Source organism: Gorilla gorilla, chromosome 11 (genome assembly GCF_029281585.2).
Source record: "Gorilla gorilla gorilla isolate KB3781 chromosome 11, NHGRI_mGorGor1-v2.1_pri, whole genome shotgun sequence".
Lineage (NCBI taxonomy): Eukaryota > Metazoa > Chordata > Mammalia > Primates > Hominidae > Gorilla > Gorilla gorilla.
Genome location: NC_073235.2, coordinates 49991004 through 50016795, shown reverse-complemented (window position 1 = coordinate 50016795; position 25792 = coordinate 49991004). Strand labels below are relative to the sequence as shown.

Genomic DNA, 25792 nt, shown 5'->3' with positions numbered 1-25792 from the left:
AATTATTGTTTCTCAGTGGCTCTCGTTCTTATGGTATTGATCATGGGTTGCCTACATTTCCTGGAAAAATAATAATAACTTCTCCAAGCCAAGTGAAAGTTATGTTATCATCCCAAGGAGAATAATGAAGTGGCTGAAATGTTGAAAGATTCATGTTCTTACAGGTCAAAATTAGACACTTATAGTCACCATATTGCTAGTAGTGACCTATAAAAGTTTAATCCATGCCTGGGGCTGAGAAAATCAGATACCTTGAATGCTCATTGTATTCTTGGTCATAAGTTTCCATCATCTTGCTGCCTCTAGGATGGAAGAGGAAATATTCTAAGCCACTTCCACTGGGAGAATTTTATCAATTCCTGAGTTGAAGGTGACTCCTTCAAACTGAGAGGTGACATATGTGAAACTATGCCCAAGAGCTAGTGTTGGGCTTAAGCTGATTTGATGGGAAATTTGACCCTGCAGCTGAAAAGAGGGCCCCTTGCCCCTTGATTCCAGGCCCAGTGAGATCCCATTTTTCTAAACTGTAAACTGAATATTTTTGAATATATTAAAGAAATAGAATATTCTTTGATATCTCAAAGAGAGTTCATAGAATCGTGTTATGCTATTGAAGAGGATGAGGCAAAGGCATCTGGTATTTGCATTTTTTAAATTTTTTATCTATTTTTTTCTTTTTTTTGAGATACAGTTTCACTCTTGTTGCCCAGGCTGGAGTGCAATGGCGTGATCTCAGCTCACTGCAACCTCTGCCTCCCAGGTTCAAGCGATTCTCCTGCCTTAGGTTCCCAAGTAGCTGGGATTACAGAGCATGCACCACCATGCCCAACTAATTTTGTATTTTTGGCAGAGACGGGGTTTTACTATGTTGGTCAGGCTGGTCTTGAACTCCTGACCTCAAGTGATCCACCTGCTGTGGCCTCCCAAAGTGCTGGGATTACAGGTGTGAGCCACTGCACCCCACCTGCAAGGGCTTAAATATCTCCAAAACACTTGTTTTGTGGCTTTCACCCTCTTCACTCTGTTAAACTATTGTATATGAAACCATTGTTTTACAAAGGAATTTTACGAAGTAAATGTGAGGCTGTGTACTGTCACGGGTAGAAGATTGCATTACGTGTTAGATCTGGGTTCTAGGCCCAGTTCTTTTCTTTAGCAGTTGTTCAGCTTAGTAAGGTCACTTGACTGCTCTGACCCTCATTTTTTATGTTTGCATAATGGGGGGTTCAATTAGTGGCTGTTATCTATGACCTTGCCCCTTGTTGTTTAAATAATGTAGCTTCTCTAACTTTGGTCTTGAGAAGTACAAAATGGCTAACTGTTGAGACTAATGCCTTTTTTCAGACAAAAGAATAGGAAGGACATTGTTAGTGCATTCTAAAATGTTTGGTATAGAAAGCTGTATAATCAAACCCAGGACAGGGAGAGGGTATCTGTGTCTTAAATGTGTTAAGAATAGAGTCATTATTTCACAAGAAATTGGGTCACAGTCATACAAATGGGAGAAGCAGAAATTTATTATATGGACCAGACAGGTGGTCTTTGGAAAGAAATAAATCCATGTGCTGGCAAGGTGTGTTATTAGCTAGCTTAGAAGAAAACCAGCCGTGACTAATGTAAAACCACCATGGTTTTCCCTGGATCAGAGCTCAAGGTGGAAATACTTTTTAATGAAGCCAGCAGAATGAATACGAAAGCCATGGACATTTAGCAAAATATGTGAAGCTGTGCAATTTACAAGATGAGAAAACAAACCAGGAGACTGGAATAAATACAGCTATCCAAGCTGGAGAAAAAGTAAAGCCAGTCAATTTCTCTGGAATTTCTTCTTTCCAGGGAGTACTAGAGGCAAACCTTATGTGGCAGAAAGGAGGAGGCTAAGGGCTTGCATTATACTAATTTTGTCGAAACTTCTAACTCCTCCAGTCCATGGATCCCTGACGTATCTCTTTCAGTGGGGACCATATTGTGAAATGTAAAATACAAATGATATAATTTGGCCATATGGTAACAGCAGAAAGTAACCAAGAGTTTCATGCTCTTTCATGACCTTAAAAATAAACCATTGAACTCTCTTCTTAAAAACATTAACAAGAAATTAATGCAGTGGAGGCACTCACCTTATTTCTGATCCTCAGGGAAAGTTGTGTAATGGTTTGATATTTATTTTTTACTTCTGACCCAGAACCACATTCAGGCAAAACAATCCTAGTTTCAATGTCATATCCTTAAAAGGAAAAGAGCAGGGAATGGAGTGGGATCCAAGCTAGGGAAATGAGCACTGGGGATGGGGTGGAGGATCTACTTAAGTTTTAATTATGTTCCTTTTACTCTGCATGTCACCATGTCCCTTATGTCAAAAGGGACAGCTTTGCGTTATCATCATTCTGGTCCACTGTCTTCGTTTCTGATTTCTGCTAGGAGACACCACTTGGTTGGGTGGTTCATTTGTATTTCCTTTTCTAGCTTTCTGGTCTACTTAACTCTTGGTTCTGGATGTATTCTTAATTTCATCAATTCTTACTGTATTCTTATAGCCCTCAATGATTGCCCTAGCCAATCCCTCAGGAAGGGGGGATTTGGACATTGTCTATGTCATCACATGGTTGCAAAGAGAGGTGAAATGGTATACGAAAAAGTTGCTTTGGAACTAAATGGGTGAGTGTCCTCACAGACAGGACAGCAGTGGGAGGTTGTACTACTGTTTCAGCAATCAAAAGACCTCTTCAGCAATGGCTGCTTCAGAATGACACAACTGATCAACCATGCTAGAATGACCACCACCACAAAGACAACAGAAAAATAACCTTAAATTCAAAACTCACTGATATCCCCTGCATATTAGAGTTCATGAAGATTAAATTAGGTTAGCACATAGTAAGACATTCAAAAATATGAGTTTCCTTCCTTTTCTCTAAAAGAGAAATACTTTAAAAATGCTTTTGAACTCTTAAATCATGAGTGTCACAAATAGAAGTCAAGTCCAGACAGCAAGACTTTCAGTGGCATTTACCTTGCTCAGGGTAGAAAAGGTTTTCTTTTTTGTTGTCAGAGAAGAAATCCTGATGGTGGATGCTGTGCAATCCTAATATAATTATTTTAACAGTATTCTTCACATATGGCTTGTGATACTCATATTAAATATCTGTCAAGTAGTATAGTTACTGTCAGCACTGTTAATATGAATTCATTAATATTAACCTTTAATCCAATTTTATAGCTAAGTGGCACTGTTAGATACTTATTTGTTTCTGCAAAGGCGGGAATTTCTATCAGCCCTTAGACAAGTATTAGTGGATGGAGCACAGGTCCAGGATTCCTGGCTCTGTCACATGTCAGAAGACCTAGTCAGAAGACTCTGGATGCTGATTTTTGCATCTAACAGTACTGCATGCTCTATGTAACTTTTGGAGTTTAGTGAGGATCAAGAGAGGTTGTCGAAATTAGAGTGCTGAGAAGGCAAAAAGCCTGATGGGGAAAAATCTGACAACTTTGTAATGACCTTTCTTTCAATATAGGTTCCATGCTTTGAATCAGTTTGTTCTTTCAAACTAACCTCTTTATTTAAAATACAGATATACCTCAGAGATATGGCAAGTTTGGTTTCAGACCACTGCAATAAAGCAAGTCACACGAATTTCTTGCTTTCCCAGTGCATATAAAAGTTGTGTTCACACTATACTATAGTCTATTAAGTGTGCAATGCCATTTTCCCTAAAAAACAACATACATTAATTAAAAAGTACTTCATTGCTAAAAAAGGAAATGCCAATGATCCCCTGAGCCTTCAGTGAGTTATGATATCTTGCTGGTGGAGGGTGGAGGGTCTTACTTCAATGTTGCTGGCTGCTGACTAATCAGGGCAGTGGTTGCTAAAGGTTGGGTGGTTTGGCTGTGGCAATTTCTTTTTTTTTCTGAGATGGAGTCTTGCTCTGTAGCCCAGGCTGGAGTGCAGTGGTGCAGTCTCGGCTCATTGCAACCACCGCCTCCCGGGTTCAGGTGATTCTCCTGTCTCAGCCTCCTGAGTAGCTGGGATTATAGGCACACACCACCACACGCAGCTAATTTTTGTATTTTTAGTAGAAACCGGTTTTCACCATGTTGGCCAGGCTGGTCTTGAACTCCTGACCTCAAGTGATCTGCCTGCCTCGGCCTCCCAAAGTGCTGGGATTACAGGTATGAGCCACCACGCCCGGCCTCGCTGTGGCAATTTCTTAAAATAAGACAACACAATACTTGCTTTGGCGGCACATGTACTAAAACTGGAAAAATACAGAGAAGATTAGCATAGTCCCTGCACAAAGATGACGTGCAAATTCATGAAGCATTCCATAGATTTTTTTAAAAAAGACAACAATAAAGTTTACTGTATTAATTGACTCGTCCTTTCACAAAAGGAATGTAGCATACAATACTGCTTCAAAGCATTTTACCCACAGTAGAACTTCTTTCAAAATTGGAGTTAATCCTCTCAAAGCCTGCTGCTGCTTTATCGACTAAGTTTGGGGAGTATTCTAAATCGTTTGTTGTCATTTCAGCAATGTTCACAGCATCTTCACCAGGAGCAAATTCCATCCCAAGAAACCATAAGAGACATATGCTCATCTATAAGAGACAACCCCTCATCCATTAAAGTTTTGTCATAACATTGCAGTGATTCAGTCATATCTTCAGGTTCCACTTCTCTTGCTCCTTCTACCACATCTGTGGTTACTTTCTTTATTGAAGGCTTGAATTCCTCAAAGTCATCCATGAGGGTTGGAATCAACTTCTTCCAAACTCCTGTTAATGTTGATATTTGCCCGCCTCCCATGAATCACAAATGTTCTTAATGGCATCTAGAATGGTGAATCCTTTCTAGGAGGTTTTCAGTATATTTTGCCCAGATCCATCAGAGGAATCACTATCTTTGGCAGCTAGAGCCTTATGAAATGTATTTCTTAATTAATAAAACTTGAATGTCAAAATTATTCCTTGATCCCTGAGCTGCAGAATAGTTGTGGTGTTAGCAGATGTGAAAACAACATTAATCTCCTTGTACATCTCCATGACACCTCTTGAATGCCTAGGTACATTGTCAATGATTAGTAATGTTTTGAAATGTATCTTTTTTTTCTCAGCAGTAGGTCTAAACAGTCTGAAGAGTGGGCTTAAAATATTCAATAAACCATGCTATAAACAGATGTGTTGTCATGCAGGCTTTTTTGTTCCATTTGTAGAGCACAGGCTGAGTAGATTTGGCATAATTCGTAAGAGCCCTAAATGCAGCTGGTGACTTTAAGTTGCATCCAATGATCTTTGGAATGGTAAAAGATCATTGGATTCAACTTAAAGTCACCAGCTGTATTTGACTCAAATATGCAGTCAGCCTGTCCTTTGAAGCTTTGAAGCCAGACATTGACTTCTCCTCTCTAACTATGAACGTCTTACATGGCATCTTCTAATTTAAAGCTGTTTCATCTACATTGAAAATCTGTTGTAGCCACCCTTGTTAATGATCTTAGCTAGATCTGAATAACTTGCTGCAGCTTCTCCATCTGTATTTGCTGCTTACCCCTTACTTTTATGTTATGGAGATGGCTTTTTCCCTTCAACCTCATGAACCAACCTCTGCTAGCCTCCGACTTTTCTTCTGCAGCTTCCTCAGCCTTCGTAGAATTGAAGAGAGTTAGAGCTTTGCTCTGATGTTGTGGCTGGTTCGATCTTCTATCTAGACCTTTTAGGCTTTCTCCATATCAGCAGCAAAACTGTTTTGCCTTCTTATCATTCATGTGTTCACTAGAGTAGCACTTTTAATTTCCTTAAAGAACTTTGCCTTTGCATTCCAATTTGGCTAACTGGTACAAGAAGCCTAGCTTTTGGCCTGTCTCAGCTTTTGATATGCCTTCCTCAAAAATCAAAAATCATTTCTAGCTTTTGATGAAAAGTGAGAGACCTGTGACTCTTTTTCACTTGAACACTTAGAGGTAATTGTAGTGTTACTAACTGAGCTAATTTTAATATTATTGTGTCTCTGGTAATAGGGAGGCCTTAAGAGAAGGAGAGAGATGAAAGAAAATGATCAGTCCATGGAGAAGCCAGAACACACACAACATTGATTGATTATGTTTGCCATCTTATGTGGGCACGGTTTGTGGTGCCCCCAAACAATTGCAATAGTAACAGCCAAGATCACTGATCACAGATAGCCATAACAGATATAATAATAATAAGTTTGAAATATTGCAAGAATTAGCAAAATATGACACAGAGACATGAAAGTGAGCACATGCTGTTGGAAAAGTGGCACTGATAGACTTGCTTGCGCAGGGTTGCCACAAATCAATTTGCAAAAAATGCAGCATCCGTGAAGTACAGGAAAGAGAAACACAATAAAACAAGGTTTGCCTCTATTAATTAATTTCTTTATTCTTTTTTGTCATTATAAAAACCTATGTAATTGCTGGCCAGATATTCTGAGGACCCTGAGATGTAAATCATACATTTATTTTCTCTAAAGCAGGTTAAGGAAACATTCAATCACAAATCACCTTTTTAAAAGTTAATACATTGCACTAAAATTGACTGTAATTTTGAAATATTACAAATCATTTGCTAAACCGTATTACTAGGTTTGTAGACTTTTTTTTGGCATGTGGGGATTGATAAGCATTGAGCCAAGGGTAGTGGTTTTCAGTGTCTATCTATCTATCTTTATTTATATATATATACATATGTGCTCATATATTGCAAAGGTCTTTCTTAAAAGAAATCATAAAATGAAACCTGCATATGTGAAGTAGCTAAAATATTGCTGACAGTATTGAACTGCACTCTCCCTTTACCTCCTACCATTGCCACTTAATGTGTCCTAAGGTGCTGCCCCAGAACTCTTGGGGTCTGAAGAATATAGCTGAGATCCATTGGGCCAGCACACAAAAAATGAAGAAAAGCATTAAGATAACTCCTTGATACAGTAACCTCTGTCCTCCTCTCACATGTATTAATAGATAGTAAGTAACTGGGATGGTAGTAAATGGGTTGAAAGGTAATCTATCTTTGTTTATCTGCTTGTGAATCATTCATATATTGCTCATGAACCAAAGAGATTTTGACTCTCTCTTCCCCATCCCATTTGTCTAGACATGTAGAGGACGGTGTTCTGTGATCATACTTGGTAGGACTAAATTAGATCATTGTATGGAGAAAACCAGAATACACTTGTTTACAGAGTTCTGTGCTTCATCGTCCTGTAGAATCAAAAGGAAAGATGGGAGACTGATATGGGCTCCCCTGTATTTTATTTTGCCAAAAAAAGGATACTTCAAAGAGCAATCATTAAAGGATACTTCAAAAAGCTTTGATACTTCATAAAGGAAAGGATACTATAACAGCAAAATTTTGGAATACCATAATCTCAGAGTTGTTCAAGAGTCAACATTGGTGGCTACTTGAACAGAAGGAAGAATATTTTCTTTTTGGAATGGGACTTGGGATTCAACCCCAGCTCCGCTGTTATTACCTATATAACACTGACTAAGATAATTGATCTTTCAGACCCTCATCTGCAAGATGAAAACATGTATCTCATGTGGTTGTTAGAATGCCACCAATGAATAAATGCCACATTCCAATGGTATTTGGTACATAGTAGGTGCTCAATAAATATCCATTCTCTCCCTCTTGCACTGCATTCTTCCTTTCTCTTGTTACTTATGTTAGAGGATTGTTTTGATGTTCAAATAAGAAAATAATGAGAAAATGTTTGGTGAGCCATAAAGCACTATTTAAATTTGAGGTTCATGGGACATACAGTGCTTTGCATTAAGCATATGCATTTTCCTTTTTATAAGATGTGTAGAAAACTGGCACAATCACACTCAGGAAGCAAAATGTAATGCCTTTGTCTTATTTCTTGAGGGCTCACGTGGTCTTTTGGGTGAAACTATACGTAAAATATAGATGGTATTTTAGAAAGTACTGTCCATATAGTGCACATAGTGTTGCTTTTGCATGTTTTTAAAACAAAGAACATTAACCAGTCAACTCACAGATCTTCCTGTATGACAAACTAAGGTGTAGTTATAAAGTCCATTGGAGCTATAAAGTGTTTAGAGTTATATTGCATTAAGTGCTATTGCATTCAATCTCACCAAGCTGTTAAGGTGTTTTATAATGGGATGTAAATATTTATGGTCTGTTTGAGAATAACCAAAGAAAAGTGCTTTTCATTATTTTAGTTCATATGCTATTAGCCAGGTATATCTTTTAGTCTTTCAATGCTTTCATGGCTTGGGAAAATGATGTCAACTTTGGGGCAATATATGGTTGGGGAAAAAAATTAGTCTACTTTTGTTACTGTGTCAAATTGCCCGGGAGCTGCTTCGCTGGAGTGCCTGGGGAGCACATACTACATTTTCTGTGTATTCTTTTGGTACCAAGTAGAGCCTTAATAATGCTTCTATAGATGTATAATGAATAATAGTTGTCCACAGCTAACAAAACACTGTAACATCTGCAGAGAAACTGGTGAGTTTCACATTCTTAACCTGATTTGATACCTCCCAGATAGTTTTAAGTTAAGAAAAAGTATTTCTGCTTTAAATTCCTTTCCTTTAAAGAAAACTTGAAAAACAATTGCATATGTTTCCTCAAGAATCAAATTCTGTTTTTAGGACTCCATCTTGGTTCTGACATTTTTGTATGTGTATCTCTAAGACTATTGCAGCCATCAGAGGTAGTTCATGCAAAAGAAGTTAAGCTATTGCTCATCACTAAAGCAAATAGGAAAGTCTGGAAGACACACTTTTTATTAAGGAAATAAGAAAAGGCGATACTATTTTCATGATCACATACTGTACTTTACAACATCTAGTTATAGAAAACAGGAAAGGTTAAAGATCAAAAAAATAACGATTCAAAACCACTTTGTTCTCAGATCTGTCACTGTGGTTTTTGTCAGATAAGTTTAAATCCTGGTAATTGGTTTATGCCAAAGGACAGAGGAGAGTCATTTCAAAGCTTTCCTGTTCACAGACTATTAAATTGCCAGATATAACACTCACAACAAAGTGACACATAATTTAGAAAGAATGTAATGCATGCTTTTAATCAGAACAACAATAACACACACAAAAAAACTAGTAACAAGTATGGAAATGGCAGAAAGCATTGAATTCAGTAATGGACACAAATAAAAAGCAACTGCTCGACAAAAACAGCTGTGAATGGTCTATGTACCCCTCACATCCCCCCACCTCATAAAAAAGATATTCACATTTGGAAATATGGTTACAAATGTAAATCACTGATTTCTTGCAAGACCATGACGGCCCTGTAATACATATCAAATCAGTCCATTTTAGATAAGTAAAGGGATTCTTTCAGATGTGAAGACTTGGGAGCAACTGTGAAACTGTCTTTATTCAGATCCTTTGAAATATAAAGCGGCAATTTTAGACCACCGTGGATTTTAAGGCATGCCAACTGATGTTTATAACAACTTAGCCTTCAGTTTTTTTGTATTTGATTTTATTCAATGTCTGTCGATGAGTGTATTTAACTTTGATGTTTCCAGCAGGAATTCATTGTCTTTAACTTTTATTCTATGTTTTAACAGGCAGGCAATGAAAAGAATGATTTGCATGCTGAATTTATACCTCAGGCTATCTCCACAAAGAAGAGAGGTCTGAAGTTACTGTTGTGGTGGGATTTCCCTCCTTAATAATAAATTCTATCGGAAAGGTGGAGATGTCATTATGAATCAGGTTGGAAAGAAATTTTCAACATGACTTTGACAGATGAAAGCACTGATTATTATTTATAGAAGAGAATCTATTTAAAATATACACTTTCTCAATTTAAAGAAGTTAAAAACTTAAAAACAGAACTACTATTTCATAATTTAGACATTAGGGACTATGTAGAGAAATCACTTCATTTCCAACCAAGTGGACAAAACCTGGAAAACCCCAAAGAAAATTTTAAGGAAAATTAAGAGACAGTAAAGCTGATTAAAAACAGATAACACTTTAATTGGCTTGGAAATAGCAAACTACAAAAATTAACTCAATAAAATTTCATTGAAAAAATTTATTGTTTTTAATTTACTGTCGACAGTTTTTTAGAGCTGAATTACTTAATTTGAACCTAATTAATTAATTCAATAAAAGTGGGATAAAAAATTGTTGTTTTTTTCAAACCATGAATCAAACTCTGAAATTAGGTGAGTCTCTTCTACCAATCTGGAAACAGGCCAGTTTCATTATGTGAACTCTCATCCTCTCTTTAAATACATTTACTACAAAGTTCCTAGCAATGTCTTGTCCAGGTCCAGGTGAAAAACAATTTCACTAACAATAACAACAAAAATTCAGGAAGCAATTTTCATCGTCATTTCTCTCACGTATCACACCACTTTCTAAACCATGTTTCACTTCTGAAATGCTCTCAGTTTGGACCAGTCTGTAATATAAACATTCTATTTTCTATTCAGTTTTGTAACAGCTGTAATGAGGTATAATTTACGTGCTATAAAATTCACTAGTATAATTCAGTGATTTTTAGTAAATTCACAGACCTGTGCAGCCATCAGCACAATTGAATTTTAAAACTCTATTTATGCTTACATTGTTTTAATGATTTTTTTTTGTATGTTCATTACCTGCCATGGATGAGATAAGAAGAGTTTTCATAACTGGATAAAGGAATAGAGGGAAAATATTATAGGCAAAAAAGTTAGTATTCATTTATTCATTCATTTGTTTATCCATCCATCCATCCATTCATCCATCCATTCATTCATTTAACAGATACTGTGTTCTTAGCAGAGGCCAGGTCTGGGGCTTAGTGCTTTTAATAGAAAGATTTTTCAGACATAATCTGGTGGGTGGACAAAAAATTTAGCCTTATTACTACTATGAACATGACAGTGCTATCATAGGGTATTCACAGGGCAAGGTGGAATGCACAGGAGGTTAGAGCCGGCTCCCTGGAAGAAGGGCTTTTGAAGAGTGGGTGAGCAGTAGCCAGTCAAAAAGAGCAAGGCTGTGTCAGTGCTTATGGTCTCACCATCCTGCGCCTGTCTCTAAGCAGGTTTGACCTGGGGCATTCAGCAGGCATAGCAGAGCCTGGAATCCCAGCCTGGGGAGGTGAAGGGAGTGGTGAGGCTGGAGGAGAAAACAGGGACCAGACCTGATGGACCCTGAGCAGGCTCTCAAGAAGTCTTTGTTCACATGCAAGGCAATTCAAATTACTTATTAGATTTTCCTGGTCTTGAGGATTTGAGAAATTGTACCCTGTAAGATTTAGCCTCCTTCACGTTCATTGTATGAAAATATCTGAATGTAACTGCGATTTTATGTGAGAAAATAGGGTTCTCCTTTTATCTTTCAAGATCAACACATGATTATCTATTAACCTGGCTTCCATATCATTTACATGTATAATAGTTCAAAGTCTTTGATTCCAAAAGAGAGAGGAAAATATTAATAGAGAGAAAGATTGAGAAAGAGAGAAAGGAGAGAAACGCTGACGGTGTATGCTAATAAATTTAATGTAGAGAGAATTTCTGGTAATGATTTTCAGTTTCAGTATTTAAGTTGATCCTAGTCATGATTCATTATTCCAGGATTCACTTCCAAAGTCAAGGGTCTGAGGAAGCTGAGGAAGCGTTTCTCAGTGTGGATTCTAGGGCTACTAGACTAACACTTTGCTTACTGTGGGACTAAATGTTCTTTGGATATTGACATTGTAGAACTAATATCTGCTTGGACACATTGTGTGCTTCCCTGCATCTCTCATGGCCAAGAAGCCCACAGAAAAAGCCCCAGCATGTATGGCTTCAGCTGGCTGTGGATAATTAGGGAGTCTGCTTCGTGTGTTGCCTCCCTGAGAAGAGAGCTAGCTCAATCCATTGGTATGGATTGTTCTGCCAGTGTAACATGATCGTCAATTACTGCCCAGCCTGTTAAGCAGACTGTCCTCTCAAGATAACTGAAACACAACTGGAGTCCCTGACTAGTCCATCCTCTACAAGAAATGTCAATGTCATCCCAGCCAGGTAAAACTCTTTAATCAGAAAATATATTTTGTTCCTTGCAGTTGGCTAACCTCCTGGTCAAATAAAATGAATATTTCCAATTAAGGTCCAAGAATGGTTTCAACAATAATTTTTCTTTTCAGAGAGAGCAAATTCTAGAAGTGGTTGGTTTTTTTTCATTCTCTGAATCTACATACCAGGAAACCCTGTGGATGAAGGTGGAAAGGCTGATCCCTCTTATCTAGTCTGACACTAATAAAGCTGTTAACAAGGTTCAACTGAAGCAACAATGGATAAGAAGAGCAGAGCCGAATTCCTTAGATCAGCCCTATTAAGTTAGACAGATGTCAAGTTTAATCAATCTGGTGACCTTAAGGACTTTGGCAAATGCCCTTTTTTATATCTTAATGCTGTTTTCAGCTGTTGCATTAACCTGTTTTGCATAGATGTAATTACCCTTCATAGATATTATGTAATCAGGGCAGTTTAAACTTATCTATCAGTTTTATTTATCGGTACCTTATAATAGAAAAGCTTCCTAGCATATTACTTACTTTAAATTTAAGGGATTTAAAGAAATTAATTTCAGGGCAGTTTTTATTTATTTGTTTTATCTGTACTTAATAATAGAAAAGCTTCTTGGTGTGTCAATTTCCTTAAATTTAAGAATGAACATACAGGCTAGGCACAGTGGCTTATGCCTTTAATCTCAGCATTTCAGGAGGCCAAGGCAGGTGGATCACTTGACCCCAGGAGTTCAAGACCAGCCTGAGCAACATAGCAAGTCCCTATTTCTACAAAATATTTTTTAAAGTAGCCAGGTGTGGTGGCTTGTGTGTGTCTGTAGCCCCAGCTACTTGGAAGGCTGAGGTGGGAGGATCACTTGAAACTGGGAGATTGAGGTTGCAGTGAGTGGAGATCACACCACTGTACTCCAGCCTGGGTGGCAGAGTGAGACCTTGCCTCAAAAAGAACAAAAGAAGAAGAAAAAAAAGAGAGACAGAATGAACATACACACAAGAATAAAAAAATAGAGCCTATAAAAATGCATATTTAAGATACCCAAGTGTAGTTGGATACTATATGTATTTATGGTTTCGGGAGAGTGACTTAAGGTATGCATATGATAATAAATAGGCCTGTTTATGCATTTTGTTAATGAACTAGTACACTTCTTTCAACTATCATTTAAAGAATTCATTGACAGCCGACTCGAGTTGTTGTTTTCTCTAGTGGCCGATACCTAGAAATGCAACGTTTCACAGTTAGGGAGTTGTTTCTTTGACATGAGACTTTCCAGCACAAGTGATAATGACCTCAAAAAATTTACATATGAATAGTTGGATGTTTAATATAGAGTTTTTTAGAAGTAAATTCTTACGGGTGGAAGAGAGGGCATGCGGGATAATAGTAAGAGTTGAGGTGGTGGAGTAGAAATGATAGGAAAAGATGGGCAAAGAAAGTGGAGCGGGGAACCTGGGAGCTTTGAAAACTGACTTTACAATCTTTCCTGGGTTTTGAGCAGATCATTAATTCTATCAGTGAATATTCATTAAATACCTGCTCTGTACTCAGTAGTGTGTTGAAAATTATCTGTCATTTGCCTTTTGGTTGGACTTTGTAGATTGTGGAGTAAAAGGAATTCAATGAAGGAGAATATAGCAACTATTCTGCCTTTAGCTCCCTGGAGTGGGCCTTATAGTGGTAGATTTCTATCTTGTCTTTATAGAAATGAGAAGATAAACACTTTATTGTCAATTCTAGTTAGAAGCTAACTATATTCAAACTGAAGTTGGATACATGTAGGTTGTATTTCAGATCCTAGAGCACAAATGACATCCAAACTTTAGGCAGGGGGATTAAGCGTCAGTTCCTCATCTGCTTACTGCGGGGCTAAATATTCTTTGGATATTGACATTGCAGAGCTAATATCTGCTTGGACACATTGTGCGCTCCTCTGCATCTCTCATGGCCAAGAAACTCATAGAAAAAGCCCCAGTATGTATGATTTTAGCTGGCTGTGGATAATTACGGTGTCTGCTTCATGTGCTGGCCCCCTGGGAGGACAGCTAGCTCAATCTATTGGTATGGATTGTTCTGCTAGATGACTGTAATACCTTCCTCATGGGTGGTTGTGAGAATGACAAAAATGTATTTAACGTACCTGGAATGTATTTAAAGTGCCTTACAAGAATTAATTAAAGGCACAGTGCCTGGGACAAATGAGGAAGTCCCTGTCAGTTGTAGGAGGAGAAACACAATGAGAGGAGATCCATCAGGAAGTGAGCACCTGATCTAGCCAAGGGATGAAGAGGTCCTAGTTATAGTGAAAGCTGTGGAAATAGGATTAAGTTACTTTTTACAAGAATTACTTATTGTACAAGCAATATTACAGCAACAATATGAGAAATCAAAGTCAAACAAAAATTACTCCAATACAAACATTTCTCAGATTCTAACAGTCCTTTAAAATTTGCTCATGTTCTTATCTACTCCTTGTTTACATGCACACATGTGATGCAACTATAATACAGGCACAATTTTACATTCTCTGCTTTTTTCCCCTTATGTAATTAAATTACTTGTTTACCTGATATTGGACACTAAGTTGTTTCTGGATCTTTTCACTATAATGAATCTTGTAGCAACAAAAATCTTTGTGCTAGTACTTTTGCTCATCTTTCAGGCTATTTCCTTAGAAGACATTTCTTGGGTAGGAATAACTGGTGAGAGGTCATGAACATTTTATGTCTTTAAGAGCATTGCCAAATGGGTTTCCAAAAAGGTTGTTCTGGTTTGTACCAGCCTTGTTAGTGAATGGATAGATGCGCAGTCCACCTGACAACCTCATCAACAATGGTGAGGCAGTGTCATTATTTTTAATTTGTCCTGTAAAATAATAGATGTAAGGTGTCTTACAATCTGCATTTCTTGGATAGGAAGGAAGGTTGAATATTTCCTCATATTTCTTTCCTAATTGTATTCCCTCCAACATAACATTGTTTGTTCTGGCCTTTCCCCATTTTGGTGTTGGAGTACTTGAGGAGCAAAGAAGAGAAGAGAGCTCAGACCCTGCTCTTGGCACTTTAAATGCATCTTCTCACTTAATCTACATAGAACCTCAGACACGTGGGTACTCCCACCTGCATCTTATAGATGAGGAGACTGGGTCTTGAAGAAATTAAATTTCATACCCAAAGTTGAATTGCTGATAAGTGGCAGTAGTTAGACATTTTTCTTATCATTTTATATGAGTTTTTATGTAATATAAATATTAACTCTTTGGGGAAAATATTTTCAGCAAATATGGATGACAATCTGTTGTTTGCTTTTTTCTGAAATTATGCTATTTTTGCTCTGCAGAAGCTTAAAATTTTCCCCTGAAATGATGGATTCTAGAGATACTGGAGTGGTGGATTGGGCCTCAGCTTCTGCCTTATTTCGGTACCAAGACCAGCTCAGGGAGGATCAGAAGAAGGCAAGAGACAGAGCTGTATGTGGATCATTTGCTAATGATTCTGCAATTGAAAACGTCTCCCAGCCTCTCTCATGACTTCACATGGGATGGGAAAGTGTACCAGGAGCCTGTTAGAGGCTCTCTGTGGATGAGCTGTGCTCCTAAGCTACTTGCTGGGTGGTCTCCAAGTGGTTCCTGTGTGGTCACTATGTTACTACTTTATCCACTCCTGCCAAAGAATATAAACAGCCCCATGACAGGCCACATATAAGACTGCTGGCCCTCCCAGTAGGACCATCAAGTATATACGGCTGGTGTCCAGTAAAGACAAAGTCATAAGCTATTGAGTTTGCTAGTTTTATTTAGAAGAAGGACAGAATCTCATTGAAATGGGTCTCCATTGTAGCTATGTTGTTAGGAGCATGAGTTGGAAGTTTCTCAATGGCCTGGCCTATAATGAATGGTTTGGATCAGAATAGGGATGGCAGTGCCAGAGGAAGCATTTTGGAGCACAGGAATTGTAAAGGTCTCTTCTTATGGCAGAAGGGCTATGATATGTTACATGGCTATTTGAAATACCTTAACACATCACCCAAGCTGGTCTGCCCTGTCATGCAGCTGACTCTAACCCAGCTGTAGGGGGCACAATAACATCCCCCAGGTGTGAGCCTGCTGGGATGGGAAGATCCAGCAAACTCCCTGTCTATGAGGCTCAATCCAAAAATAATTAAGAGAAGCCTTTTCAACAGGGGAAAAGTGAACTCTGGAAAGTCAGGCCAGCAGCCAAGATTGCCTAGGCTGTTCAATTCTGCCCAGCTCAGCTTTGCAGACACTGTGACAAAGTCTGAAAAAGCACTTTTGGTTTTTGCCATCATCACAACACAAGATATTATTCACATCCTGTAAGAAATGGTGGCCGTTCTTTCTCTCTCCCTGAAAAAGTGACGACTGTTCTCTTATCTGGAGCACAGAATTCCCAGAGTCCCAAACATTCCGTTTCTCAGGTACTTCAAGGACCAGGGGCTTTTGAACAAATGGTGTCTGAGGATGAATACATTTTAGAAATGTTCCTCTCCCTTGTGTTTATATTAACTCTGATTGTACTGTCAGGCTGGGCTCTGATCACAGAAAACCACAAAAGTACAGGGATATAAAAGTACAAGGACCTCATGAGAAGTGTATGGGTGGTGGCTGATGATATCTTTCTACATTTGAGAATACACTAAGCTAATTGAAATAGTGACTACATATTATAGGCAAATGATGGAGACCATTTGTAAAATATTTTTGTTAGTATTTTAAGGTTGAAACCTTGAGCTTATAGATGAGGAAATTAGTAGGAAACTGAATCAGCTGTAAGAGAATTCAGGAGGGATATTTGGGATACCCAGAAATCTGACACAGTTCCTGATATAAGCTGGTCTGTAAATCCTTGTGATTAATTGGTGGGTGGCTGTCAGTTATGACACTCCCTGGGCTCCCTGAAGGGATGAGAGCCTCCCCCAACAACACTGCTTAATCATGTACCAATTATAACTTTGTCTTCGCTTTCTGTCTCACAGAATGAATGGTCTCTATCATTTGCCTGTAATATGTAGTCATTATTTCAATTAGCTCAGTGTATTCTCAACTGCCTCTTTTTTTATGTGCATGTCAAAGTTTATGTTTTCTCTCTGAGATTCTTAGCTTCTTTGCAATATAAGCCTCATTTGCTTAGAGACTTTATTTAGTGCCCTACCATGCAACTTATACTTGGGGGCTCTCTTAACTACTTTTGATGATGGCAATAGTGACCACTGTTCAGCTGTCCCACTACCAAAAACCAGAACCCTCCATTCTTTGTGAGGCGAACATCTCAAGGGCTGTACGTCACACCATGGGCTGATTGTAATCTTGGGACTAGTTAATCCCAAACACTGTTCACTGCAAACTGATGTCCCTTTCATCTTACGACTTCCTTGCTTCCTGCATTCCTGTTATTTATAGTATCCCAGGAACAAACCACTCCCAAATTTCTCAAGAGGATTTACAGTTGCTACTTGCAATTCCTCACCCAGCTCACATCTCCATCCCTTGCAGCCTGTGTTCTGCTATAAACCCTCTGCTGCTCTCCCGGAGGTGGATAGTGATACCTTTGCTCAGTCCGAGGGCCTATTTCTCAGTCCTTGGTTTTTTGACCAACATATTTCTGTTGCCCACATTTAACCTGACTCTGGGCTTCTGGAACAGTGCATTTTCCTTACCTCCTTCTCTGACTGCTCCTTCATGGCTCTCTCTCTTTTTGTGCCACCAGAATATGGGTGATCCTCAAGCACTTGCTTCTCTCTAAGCATGCTCTCTCTTGGCAACCTGATACAGAGGGATGGCTATGATTATCACCTCCCTTTGGACAATGGCCACACCTGTACCTCTAGCCCCAAATCCTTCAAGCTTCAGACTCACAAGCTCAACCTTTTGTTTGCTTTTTATCTGCATAATATGCTTAACACTTCAGACTCTACATGCGTATCCCTGAACTCCCCTTTTCCCCTGTCTGTGCTCCTCCTGACATTACCATTTCTGTTGATTCTGCACTAGCTCCCAGATACTTCAGAGGGGAAGTGTAAGGCAAGTCCTGTTTGAGCAAAGGCTCTTCAACTCTCATGTTTATTCCCATCGTTACCACCATATTTTACCTCCTTTTTACATCTTGCCTGAGTTTTTGCAACAGCTTTCTTCTTAGGCTTTTTCAACTTTTATTTTTTACCCCAGTACTCTTGAGGCACACAACACACTGTAACAATGGCTTGCAAAGGGAATTATTCCCAATTACCAGTAATGAATGGTGTGGGAGGGGCATTTCCAATAGAAGCCATATCAAAATCTTTGGGATCAGGCTGTGCAGTATGAAAAAGCCCTACACGTGATTTGTATATGCCCCAAAGAAAACACATACACCTCTCCCTCCTTGCTTCTACTACCTTGAACATTCTTCTAAAGGTTATGTGGTCACTTTTCACTCTTTCCTATTTGCTGCTGGCAGATTAATTTTCTTGATTCTCAATAAAGATTAAGATATAATTCTTTCTTTCCTCTAAAGCCTTCCATGGTTCTCTACTGCCTGCTAAAAATCCCAAACTTCTTAACCTCACTTCCTTGATGAATCTTATCATTGTGACCTCTCAGCTGTCTTCTATGCCTACTCTATATTATAGCCAAACAGGGATTTCTCTGTACACCCCAGGCTACTTCACCTTACCACACCACTCTCAGTTTGAAATGTTCCTGCCCTTCACCTCTGCCTAGTGAAATCCCTTGTAAGTCCAGTATCATTTCTACCAGGATATCTTCCTATTCCTGGGGTTTGAAGGACCCCTCTCTTGTGAACTCCCACAGGACATTGTTTGCAGCTCTTGTTCAGCACTTCTGTTATAGTTATTTGTAAAGTTGTCGTTTCTCCCGTATCAGAGTGTAAATTTCTGAAGAGCAGAGATTCATTGCCAATTTCCAGTACCAGGACTTTAATAAATGATATATAGGCTACTTACAATATAGAGTCCTTGAATTTTGTTTCATTCTTTATTTATAATGTACTCTTCTATTCAAATAAAATATTTTGAAGTAGGTTGCCATACTGAACATAAACAAACCAACACATTAAAATAAAGATTAAAAACCGGTATTAGAGATCATCTAGATGAGGGGTCAGTAAACTACATCCTGTGATGCAGTTCAATCCACAACATGTTTTTACAAATAAAGGTTTATTGGAAAAAGGTTATATTCATTTGTTCACATATTGTCTATGGTTGCTTCCATGCTACTGTGGTCAAGTTTAATGGCTGTGACAGAGACCATAAGACTTGCAAAGCCTAAAATATTCATTATCTTGCTCTTTACAGAAGTTTACCAACCCCTGATTTAGATCAATGATTCTGAACTCAAGGTCAGAAAGGGGACAAAGGAATGAATGGAATACGGGTGCTCAGGATAATCTAGGGTAAGAACCCAGCTTTGAATCCTCACTTTCAAATTGTACCAGTTACTGATGAGAATCTATCCTCTATTCTCTCAAGGTGACATCTTTGCTCAACACTAGGACCTTTTCTGGGGGGCCTTTTAGTCACTTCTTGGTCAGTGCCCTATGGTTATAGTGAATCAGTATTACTGATGAACCTGTACTGTATCCTACTACTGTGGTAGGGAAGAGAAGTTGGAAAAATTGATTTAGAAAGAAGGGGAGTGTAATTATGCCAGGAGCTCTCAGTGAGCTAGTCTTGGGAATTAAATAGTAAATTTAGTTCTTTGACTCCTAACTGCTAAAGAAAAAGCAAACATAACAAGTTATTAATATATAGCTCTCCTTGGCTAATATAAAAGTATATCCATTTGCTTAAAAAGGGCAAACTTCTGAAGGCTTACATCAATGAGAAATTTGTTAAATTGTCTCTGAGAAACATAGTAGACAATATATCAGCTACAGTTTTGCAAACAATCTAGCCCATATATTGAAATGGCAAATTCCCATGATATTAAATTGCAATTCAGTAAGTAGGTTAGTATAGTTCAGGGACATTGGATCTTGATACCCTAACTTACCATGGGAATAGAGCCTAGAAAACCCAGAGAATTGGGTAGTTAATGTGTTCCTCCATTGGATCATTAATTGGCAGGCTTTGGCTGGCCCTGAATATGGGTCACTTAGGGGTAGAGATCCAATGGGTGCTGGACATGCAGGTTTTCTGGGTTGATGATTTATCCATAAGCAGGAGGCAGGCAGCAAAGCTGACATTTTGGTGTAACAACAGAGAAGCCTCGTGCATTTTTGCTCGGCTGGCTGACCAGCTCAGCTCTGCTTGCTGATGGGTGGTAGAGATGGGCACAGAGCAGGTTTATATAACCCTGTGGGGGCAGTAAAATAACTGAATGAAGAGTAATGATGGCAGTAAATAGATCATGAACCATCACATGAGTTTATATGGTTATTACAAGCTACAAAAGTCATCATTAAGAAGTTATTTTGGAGCTTAGAAAACTATGAATGATGTCACCGTAACTACCCACTCGTTGTGCATATTTAATGAAATTATAGGTAGGTTTGATTTTAGAGAATTAACTTTTGGTACCTTTCTGCTAGGCCAGCAGAAAATAATGCAAATTATAATTATGCATGTGTATTATTTTTCTATGTAAACAATTTTGAAGATAAGAATATCAAAGCTTATATTACACAGAAAATACATATTTTGAAGTGGCAAGTATTTCCAGTGCTTTATGGAAGGTTTTTTAAAGTGAATATTAAATTTGTATTTCCTTTTCTTCTTTATACCTAGTGTACTCCAAGGCAGCAAAAATATTTGTTGGGTATTGTATAAAATAATAATTCTATTTTTAATTTTTTAATCTTTCAAAAAATTCTGAAAAAGGTGATGCTGGTAATTTAGTATTATTTTGGATCATTGCGTGAAATGCTGGAGTTACAGTCAGTAAAAGGACTTATTAATAAAATAATTTTAGGAGTGATATTCATTTTCAAATATGATTAAGACATAATTTCTCAGTTGGGTGCGGTGGCTCATGCCTATAATCCTAGCACTTTAGGAGGCCGAGGTTGGCAGATCATTTGAGATCAGGAGTTCGAGACCAGCTTGACCTACAGAGTGAAACCCTATCTCTACTAAAATACAAAAATCAGCTGGGTGTGGTGATGGGCACCTGTAATCCCAGCTACTTGGGAAGCTGAGGCAGGAGAATCGCTTGAACCCAGGAGGCGGGGGTTGCAGTGAGCTGAGATCGCGCCACTGCACTCCAGCACTCCAACCTGGGCGACAGAGCAAGACTCCCTCTCAAAAACAACAACAACAACAACAAAACATAATTTCTCAGTCTAGCAGACCTATGTTGATCTTATTCACTGAAATTTATTCTCCCAAGCATGCTGAAGGCAGGGCTATCTCAGATTGCTTCTCTCTGGGATTTGCATGTTGTAACCTCTGGGACAAATTGACACACAGTGATAGCCAAAGACCAGGGTAGTTCTCTGCCCATGGTACAGCTGTCCGTGGACATGAGGAAGAGGTGTTGCTGGTAAGGATGCTGGATTAGAGAGGATCTCAGGTCCTTCAGAAAGTATTCCAGAAGAAGGCATTGAAATCATGGGACATGAGAGCTCCATGCATGTTATTGCCGCTGAAGACCTTCCAGTGGGACAAGATGCAGAGGTGGAAGACAGTAATATTGATAATCTTGACCCTGTGTAGGCCTAGCTTAATATGTGTGTTTGTCTTAGTTTTTAACAACAAAGTTTAAAAGGTAAAAGAAAAAATTAATAGAAAAAAGCCTATAGGATAAAGATCTAAAAAAAGTAAATATTTTTGTACAACTGTACGATGTTCTTGTGTTTTAAGCTAGGGATTATCCCAAAAGAGTTTTAAAAATTTAAAGTTTATAACAGCTTAAAGTTTATACAAAGTTATAGTGAGCCAAGGTTAATTTATTACTGAAGAAAGAAAAAATTTCAAAGATAAATTTAGTGAGGCATAATTATACAGTCTTTATAAAGTCTACTGTAGTGTACAGTAATGTCCTAGACCTTCACATTCACTCACCACTCACTCACTGACCCACCCAGAGCAACTTCCAGCCCTGCAAGCTCCATTTATGTTAAGTGCACCATATAGGAGTACCATTTTTCAAATCTCTTATACCATAGTTTTACTGTACCTTTTCTTTGTTTTGATATGCTTAGATACACAAGTACTAACCTTTGTATTACAATTGCCTACAGTATTCAGTACAGTAACTTGCTGTATAGGTTTGTAGCCTAGGAACAATAGGCTATACCATATAGTCTATGTTTGTACTAGGCCTTACCATCTAAGTTTGTGTAAGTACACTCTGTGATATTTGTGCAATGATGAAATCACCTAATGCACATTTCTTAGAACATATTCCCATCATTAAGTGACACATGACTGTATAATTTGTGTGTAATGATGTAAGAGTTGAATGACACTGTAGTTGACTAATACACATTATTGTGTTTTGTAGAAAGGTAATTGAGCACAGTTCTCAATTACATGTATAATAAGAATAGTATTAATTACTATTCTTCTTAGTATAATAATACTATAAGTATTAATTACTATTCTTATTATAATACTTTTGAATCAATCATTTTTCTTCCAGGACTTCAACATTTTCTTAAATCTTTAGAAAGCAGCTGGAACTCAGGTATCCCACCTATAGTGTTAACTATATTTTAAGGGAAAAATCCATGGGAAAATCAGCCTTGGTACATTTGTTGGTTCAGCAAATTCTTATGCAACACCGTCTGGTGTTCTGTACTGGCAGTGAAGATACAGTGATGAGCACAGTGCAATTTCTGCCTATACAGAACAAAGAAGCAAGGGAAGAGAGACATAAATGAACATTTGCACTAACACATGGTGGCAAACAGCGGTGCATGCTATGGAGGAGATGTGAAGGGTACAACAGAAAAATATAATGGGTATTTTAATTTAGATTGTGGGCAGGCTCAGCGACGCCTTCCCTATAGATGTGAATTTTGACTTGCAGCTTAAAGGATGAGTGGGAGTGAGCTGGATGAAATGCGTGTCAGGATTTAGAACACACATATGAATGTCCTGGATGGACAAGGGAAAGAAGATTAGAGTAATAGAGGATGAGAATGGCTTAAGATGAGGACAAAGAGATAGGAATTACCAGAGTATATAGAACTTACTGGTGTGTGAAGGTTTTATTCTGAGTGCAATTAAGCATGATCAGAGGAACGTTTAAAAGCATACATCCCCTGACTGGCACAATGGCAAGCACCTGTAGTCCCAGTTACTCAGGAGGCAAAGGCAAGAGGATCGCTTCAGCACAGGAGTTTGAGGCTGGAGTGCACTATGATTGCGCCTGTGAATAGCCACTGCACTCCAGCCTAGGCGACATAATGAGACACCATCTCTAAAACAAGTTTTTTGTTTGTTTGTTTGTTCTAAAAAGCATACATCCTCATGTATAGAAAGGATTGGAGATGAAAGTAAGAGATCAATTAGGATGTCATTATAGCTGGCCAGGTAAAGGATGCTAATAACTTAAACTTGATTGTTAGCAGTTGTTGAGAGAAATGAGCTGTATTCTGGAGACATAGTCCACAGACTAGATGTGGGATCTCTCGAGTTAAGGTCAACTCTGAGGACACTGGCATGGACAATAGGTTATATATGATATAACTTAAATGCTAAGATGGTGATATGGTTTGGCTCTGTGTCCTCACCCAAATCTTATCTTGAATTGTAGCTCCTACAATTCCCACATGTTATGGGGGGAACCTGGTGGGAGGTAACTGAATCATGGGGGTGGGTCTTTCCTGTGTTTTTCTCATGATAGAGAATAAGTCTCAAACTCTCATGATAGTGAATACGTCTCAAACTCTTTTTGCCCGCCACCATGTAAGACATCTCTTTGCTCTTCCTTCATCTTCCGCCACGAATGTGAGGTCTCCCCAGCCATGTGGAACTGTGAGTCCGTTAAACCTCTTTCCTTTATAAATTACCCAGTCTTGGGTATGTCTTTACCAGCAGGGTGAAACGGACTAATACAGATGGGGTCTGTTGAAAGACTGGCCAATACAAGGTTGGAGGGGATAGCAGAAGTTGACTTTGGACTATTTTAAGATACCTGTAGAAAATCAAGGGGAAACATCAAATATTAGTTGGGTATACAGTTCTGAAACCTTGAAGAAGAGGCTGGGCTGAACATAGAAATTTGGGAACCATTTTGTGTATTTGGAATTTAAAGCAACAGGAGTAAGTAAAAATGCCAAAACTGGGGGCAGTGGAGGGGAGGTGCAGGGTACACTGCTGAGGAAGCCAAGATAAAGAAAGAAGCAAATGGTCACATGTGTTGGATGCTGCTGAAACACTTGAGAATAGCAAAGAATGAAAAAAGTCCCATTCAATCAAATAATGTGAATGATTTTTATCAAGAGGATGGTTTTTAGTGTGGGCAGATGCCTGATTGGAGATAATTGCAGAGGGCATGAAGGGTCAAGTTGAGGCCAAATGTCTAATTTTTGAGATTCTTGGCTATACAGGATCCTTGAGGGAAAGGACAATAGCTGAAGGTGACATGAGGTGCATATTTTCCCCAGACTCCCACGTGAGAGATACTTAGTTAAGCATATTTGAGTGATGGTGGAGAGGAACTTGAAGATTGATGATGCTGGAGAAAGATGGGCTTATTGACAGGGTTTCTGCAGGGTTGGAGAATTTAGGATCCTGGGTCTATGTGTAAGTTTTAGCCTTTGAAAGAAAAAGAGACATTTCTTCATTGTAATTAGAGAGAAGAGGGCAAATGGCTACAGATATAGACTTTGGTGTTTGGAGGATGTATTTAAATGCATGCTGTGCAATATTTATAAATAAATGCTTATGTTGTGATCAAGATTCATAAACCCCAATGAAAAACAGGAAGACTCATGATGTGTAAATTAGAAGTAATTCTATGTAAACATCAGTTTGGATGTTCCCATTTTTGCATCTCCTTCAAACAGAAATGTCTTTATATTAAAATAAATGCATCTTTTCTTGCATTTGTACTCCTGTTGAGTGGTTATTATATTGTTGCTGGTTCCACTTTTCTCTTTTGGCTCTAATCTGCAATGCATCAGTTTTCTATAATCCTACCAAATGGGAGAAAAATTATTCTCTGTACACAGACTTTCAGTGCTCATAAAGATACTCATTTGTAATATTAGAGCTGTCACATGCCTTTCCCTTCATCTAGCCATGCAATTTACCTCTACCTGTAGTTGTAAAAAGGAACAAACTTAATTTTACTCCCTACTTTTCTGACAGTTTTAAAGTTATATAAATGTAACTTTGCCTCCTCTGGCAGTTCCAAAATATTGTCAGTCAGCCAATCTATCAAGAGTAATGAGATTGTCTTTGAAGTCAGTGATTTTGTTTCATTCATTTCTGTAACAGCAAACAAAGTATATCCTACATTTCAGATCCTATTGGGCACAGTCTTTTAAGATACTTCTTGCTCCTCCTTCTCCTGCGCAGGTAGAGTGGGTCAGAGCAAAGTTACATTCTGGCATCCCGTTTCCTGCCTCACCAGCATTCCACATACGGCTGGATTATTTTCTGTGCCTAAGCCTGTATTTTGCTTGTCTCCAGTTGTCTTATATATCATAATAATGATAATTACTAAGATTTATTTGAATAGCATTTTATAGGTTTAGTTTTCAAGACCCTTTCTCATATGTTGCTCTTAACAGTCTTATGAGGGAGAACAACTAGTAATTACCAGTTATCCGTGTTTTC

General features: G+C 38.3%; 1 non-coding gene across 1 annotated transcript; it reads left to right on the top strand.

Moving 5' to 3' along the window:
* The first annotated feature begins 4236 nt into the window (after positions 1-4236).
* Positions 4237-4339, top strand: LOC115933942 (U6 spliceosomal RNA). Its single transcript, XR_004069768.1, has one exon. It is a non-coding gene; the product is annotated as a U6 spliceosomal RNA (small nuclear RNA).
* The last annotated feature ends 21453 nt before the right edge of the window (positions 4340-25792 follow it).